General features: G+C 51.3%; 1 non-coding gene across 1 annotated transcript; it reads right to left on the bottom strand.

Annotated features, from left to right (window-relative positions):
• Nucleotides 1–5,262: 5,262 nt before the first annotated feature.
• Nucleotides 5,263–5,335, bottom strand: TRNAG-CCC (transfer RNA glycine (anticodon CCC)). Its single transcript has one exon. It is a non-coding gene; the product is annotated as a tRNA-Gly (tRNA).
• Nucleotides 5,336–6,026: the final 691 nt, after the last annotated feature.

The following is a 6,026-nucleotide window of genomic DNA, read 5'->3' as shown; positions in this document are numbered from 1 at the left end:
ATGAGTAATGGAGACAATCCACGGTCCTTCTTGCCCTGAGAGCACTAGCTTCTGCCCTAGGAAGAGCGTCAAGCTGTCTGTGTGTTTCCTGTGAGCTCCTTGGAGCCTGGGACCCACATGCCTTATTCATCTCTCATGTCGCCGTCCCCGACACTGAACCTGGAAGACAGTAAGTACTGAACGAGTGATTGAAGGAAAGCAAAAAGACCTTCTCTGAGTCTCAATTGTTTGGATGCTTATGGAGACTTTCCAGATCCCTGGGAGGCAGGGCACAGAGTGGTCCCCTGTTTCCTCTCAACCTGCTGCAGAGATAGGGCTTCCCAGGTGGCATGAGTGCTAAAGAACCCACCTGCCAATGCAGGAGATGCAAGAGATACAGGTTAGATCCCTGGGTCGGGAGGCTCCCCTGGAGGAGGGCATGGCAACCCACTCCAGTATTCTTGCCTGGAGAATCCCATGGAAGAGGAGCCTGGTGGGCTACAGTCCATGGGGTCACGGGGACTCACAAAAGAGTCAGACACAACTGAGTGAGCAAACATGCACACATACATACACACTGTCCCCAGATACTTTGGCAGACAGGACAAAGTTGGGGCGAGGGTGTAGGTCCTGTGACAGGCTGGAAGAAATGATGGGGGTCCCAGGGGTAACAGAGTGAACACTGAAGCCTGGAAGGAAAGAGGGAGGCAAACGGGAGGGAAGCCCCTTGTAGCAAATGGCTTTTCTGTGGCCCACACTCTGCTAGGGACTCATGTACTGGCTCTGGCATGGAATCTTCAGGTCATTAAATTCATGAAGAAGGGGTAGGGAGTAGAGATGGAGGTTAGGGACAAGGGCCCTAACCCAGCAGGGAAACAGGCCCCAGGAAGAGCCACATTGTGTGGAGGGGGAGGGAGACAGAAGTTGGAATCCACGCCAGTGGCCACCTCTATCACCTCCCGCTGGAACCCAGAGGATGGGCACCGGGTGCTAGGCAGCAGGCTGAGGCATCCATGGTCTTGAGATAGGCTCTGTCCTCAGACACGCAGGTGGACGGGGAAGTGGCCTGGTTTGGCTTCAGTTATGGAATTTTGCTTTGGTCATGAGGTCTCTGGGCTACCGGTACCTGAGACACCACCTGTGCCCTCACCCAAGCCTAATGTAGCATGTGTGTGTGCAGCACGTAAACAGAGGGGCAGACAGTGGTGTGGGCTGTACCCTTCACCCCCACCCTGCATCTGCATGACCCGTGACCCCCCACCCCTCAGGGTGGAGACGGAATGGGGCTCCTGTCAAGTGCTTTCAGCTCCAGTTGGAAAAATTCTCCTTTGGACAGCCCAGCCCTTGGGCTGGGTTGGTTCCTGCAGGGCAGGGCTCTCTCGGAGATGCTGACCCATCTTCCGAGCCAATTGGATCTGCACTCTTAGTGGAAACCAAGCTGACAGCTGGCTCCTGCTGTAGCCCAACCTCCCACTCCTCTTTCTAAAGCTCCCGAATATTCACTGGAAGGACTGACCCTGAAGCTCCAATACCTTGGCCACCTGATGTGAAGAACTGACTCACTGGAAAAGACCCTGATGCTGGGAAAGATTGAGAGCAGGAGGAGAAGCGGACGACAGAGGATGAGATGGCTAGATGGCATCATCGACTCAGTGGACATGAGTTTGAGCAAACTCAGGGATAGAGTGATGGACAGGGAAGCCTGGTGTGGTGCAGTCCTTGGAGTCGCAGAGTTGGACACGACTGAGTGACTGAACAACAACGTGTAAGGTGCCCTCCTGCTCCTGGCTGTTCTGAACAAGTCCTGGACGCTGCTTGTGAGCTGCCCCACCCAACAGCAGCCCAGAATGGACCCCCGCTGCACCCCAGGACTCCCAAATGTGGTTTATCTTAATAAAATCATAACAGAGTTTCCCCATTATGCTATTGATAACCAGTTGTCTACTAGGCTTGATTGTCTCTAAGCAGTTGGGGTAAACAATGGATACCCAACTCCCTAGGTAGAAGAGCAGCTCCTCATTCTTAGAAATCACTGTGTTCACCTCCCTGTTGTTTTGTCAAAGAATATGCAAGCCATGGGAGGCAGGCAGAAGGAGCTGTTTGCCAGATGCGCTCACTTAAGGAGTCCATCGATTTAAAAATTCAGATGGATGCACTGGAAGTGGGTTCCCGACAGCAAAATGGAATACTCCCTGGTCCCACTGTGTTAAGCATCAAGTTACAGATCTTCCCCAGCAGCATGGACACTTCCAATAAAGCCAGCTTTGTGTGGGCAATGTAGGTAGTGGGGGCTCCATGACCAAGGGGGCCATCTCGACTCCCTGGGAGATAAATATGAGTCCTGGGCCAGCGCCTGAGACCACCATGCTCCTCCTCCCTGGCTTCCCAATCAGCTAAGTGGGTCTGTGCAGCCCGGTCATGCCCTGCCTGCCTGGCTTTCCAGACCATTGAGGATGCCAGAGCCTGTCTCTTTCCTCAGGACCTCAGGGCCTGTCTGCTCTTATGCCTGGTGCCTAGTAAGTGCTCAGGAAACATTTCCCAGTAAAAACTGCCTTTCGTGGACCAGGTGCTGGAAAATACCTTATGTATGTGATTTTTTTTTTTTTTTTGGTATTGGTCTTGGCAATGGTTCCCCCTCTCTTTTATGTTTTTAAAAGTTGAAATACAGTTGATTTACATTGTTGTATTCATTTCTGGCATAGAGCAATGTGATTTAGTTGTGTATACACACACACACACACACATATGGCTTCCCAGGTGGCACCATGGTCAAGAATCTGCCTTCAATGCAGGAGACACAGGTTTGATCCCTGGGTCAGGAGGATCCCTTGGAGAAGGAAATGGCAACCTGCTCCAGTATTCTTGCCTGGGAAATCCCAAGGACAGAGTAGCCTGGTGGGCTACAGTCCATGGGGTTTTAAAGAGTCAGACCCGACTGAGCAAACACACACATACACACACACACATACAGTCTATCTATTTATATACATATATATATATATATATATATACACACACATACCCATATGTGTGTGTATGTGTATATCTTTTTAAAGATTCTTTTCCATTGTAGGTTATTATAAGATATTGAATATATCAAGAGTTAAATTTTATTTTTAAATCTAACACAGATCTTAGAGGGAGAAATGATATTATTTGCATTTTGTAGATGAGGGAGTAAGCTGGGATTTGAATTCGCTTCTTCTCAAGCCAAGTCTGGGGTTCCTCACATCACACTGGCCATGTTTCTGCTCTTTTACCTAGAGAATTTGAAGAAAGAGGCTGCCTGGAGGCTCCTGACTCCTGTGGCTGAGGAGTGGTGGAGGGGTGCTGAGCCCCGGGTGCCACAGCCCTTTCCCGACAGGGAGGGGCCAGGCTCCGAGGGGGGTGGGGCCAGGCTCCAAGGGGGAGGGACCAGGCTCCGAGGGGGCGGGTCCAGGCTCTGGAGGCAGCATGGTGGGAGTCTGGGCATCTTCCCCAGTCAGGTCTGGCTCAGTCCTTGTGGGGTGCCCTTCACCTTGGGGGCTTCCTGAGTCTCTGCCTGCTCTGCTGGGGCCTGGCCTCAGGAAACCAGCTCAGCCTCGTCTGCAGGGGATTCCCTCCCAAGTCCTCTGCCCCCTGCACACCCACATAGGCAGGAGTGAAGAGCATGGGTCAGGAAAGGGGTGTTTCAGACAGAGCTTCCTGAGGGGCTGGGCAGTGAGCATGGACGGAGGCAGAGATCTGGGTTTCAGGTCCTTGTTCTGACCGTTTTTAGCCAGTGATGAAACCTCTCAAAACCTCAATTTCCCAATAGTAGAATAAAGACACAGCCACCTACTTCCTGGGGTGGTTGGCAAGTCAAACAAGATGATGAACAAGTGCCAGAAAAGTGCCTCTTGGGCTTCTCTGGTGGCTCAGTGGTAAAGAATTCACCAGCCAACCCAGGAGACGGGGGTTTGATCCCTGGGTTGGGAAGATCCCCTAAAGAAGGAAATATGGCAACCCACTCCAGTATTCTTGCCTGAGAAATCCCAGGGACAGAGGAGCCTGGCAGGCTACAGTCCATGGGGTTGTGAAAGAGCTGGAATCGACTGAGCGGCTGAAAAACAAGAGCAATGCCTCTCATCAGGGACACAGGGCTGCAGGACCAGGTGGACCTTGCCTCCCACACCAAGTGGGTGAACGCGAGGGTGAATCCCGGTCTCTTGAGAGACCTTCTCTAGAAACAGCTCTAGCTTGAAACACTGCAGGACATGTTTCCAAAGCGTGGGGATTTTGGCATCAGAGAAGTCGACTATTTTAAACTTCACAGTCATCCAAAGAGAACGGAGGAGATGGTTTAGTGGAGGTCCTTTTCCTCCACCGAGTCCCCTGCCTGCCTTCTTCACCACAGAGAGCATTTTTCAGAGCAGCCCTGGGTGGTGCAGTGGCCAGATTTCACGGCAATGTCCCGAGCAGTTCCCAGAAGCCCAGGAGAGTGATGACCGTGCGAGGACTTTTGAGGTCCTAGAAATTTGGATTTGGCACCATAGATGCTTCATAGATGTCTTGCAAGATGCCAGCACGGCCACCTGTGGGTGGTGCGTGCGTGCGTGCGAAGTTGCTTCAGTTGTGTCCAACTCCTTGCGGCTGTAGCCCACCAGGCTCCTCTGTCCCTGGGACTTTCCAGGCAAGAATACTGAAGTGTGTTGTCATGCCCTCCTCCAGGGGATCTTCCCCGCCCAGGGATCAAACCCACCTCTTATGTCTCTTGCATCGCTTTACCACAAGTGCCACCTGGGAAGCCCCTGTGAGCAGTACCAAACCCCAAATGTCAAGAGATAAGCTGTCCAGAAACCTGGCATGGCATTGCTAGCTGGACTGCAGGGCAGGAATGCTCAGGATTCGGCTCGCATGCTGCAGCCTGTCGCTGGGTAATTGTTGGACATGTAGAGGTTCCCCTACAACCTGAGAGGCAGGAACAGGGCTTCTCCCCATGTCCCCTGATCCCACAGCACAGTGTAGAGCATGGTGGTGAGGGGCATCCCAGTAAACCTGAATGAACTATGACCGCCATAGCCACAGGCATTTGCTTGCTTCTACTTCTACTCTCTAGATGAAGGCTCAGGCCCAACAATGAAGTGACCTTTCTGAGGTTCCATGATTGGGGATCCCAGTGGTTCTTACACTGGGGAGATTTATTTCTCCCAGAGGATATTTGGCAACATCTGGAGACATTAGTTAACCAACTAATTAATTTTAAAATTGATTAGTTAAGTAATTAGGCTGCCCTGGGTCTTACTTGTGGCATGTGGGATATAGTTCCCTGACCAGGGATTGAACCTGGGCCCCCTGCATTGGGAGTGCAGAGTTGTAGCCACTGGACCACCAGGGAAAGTATCTGGAGACAGTTTTGATTATCATGACTGGAGAGAGGCTACTGCTTCTAAAGAGTGGAAGCCAGAGATGCTGTAAACATCCTCCAAAACGCAGGCACAGCACAATGCGCCCCCCTCCACCATCCAAAATTCTCCAGCCCCAGAGGTCAACAGTCCTGAGGTCGAGAAGCCTGGGTTAGAGGTAAAGAGAATGGTGTGTTTCAAGTCACCAAGTGCTTAAAGGGTCTGCAAGGTGGAGAGGACAGTAATCACTCAGGTGAGAGGCAGGATGTGAGGTTAATGAAGGTGACAGCAGAAGGTGAGACTGGAAAGATAGGTTGGAGGCAGAGAAAGGTCTTAGCAAATGACAACGTTTGGCCTCATAGACAAAAAAACTGCATTTGCTAAATGGCCAGACTAGAGCTGTTTTCCCATGCTGTCCTCTGTCCACCTACCATGCTGCCTCTTTCCTAACCAAGACAAGAGGAGAGGCACGGAGGGCTGAACAGCAGTCACACCATGCAAGTCACTTTTTAATCACCTACAGGACTCATTTGTGAGCCCACCAAACGCTGTAAACACTTTCATCACTGTTTTCCCTACCATACCATGTTATAACTATTTATCTATTAATCAGTTTCCCTGCTAGACCATAAGCTCCTTGAGGACAGGAATCATGCTTAATTATTCCTGTATCTTTGGTACCTT

This window comes from Bubalus kerabau, chromosome 5 (assembly GCF_029407905.1).
Source record: "Bubalus kerabau isolate K-KA32 ecotype Philippines breed swamp buffalo chromosome 5, PCC_UOA_SB_1v2, whole genome shotgun sequence".
NCBI classification, from domain to species: Eukaryota; Metazoa; Chordata; class Mammalia; order Artiodactyla; family Bovidae; genus Bubalus; species Bubalus kerabau.
This window is presented reverse-complemented; position numbering and strand designations above follow the sequence as displayed.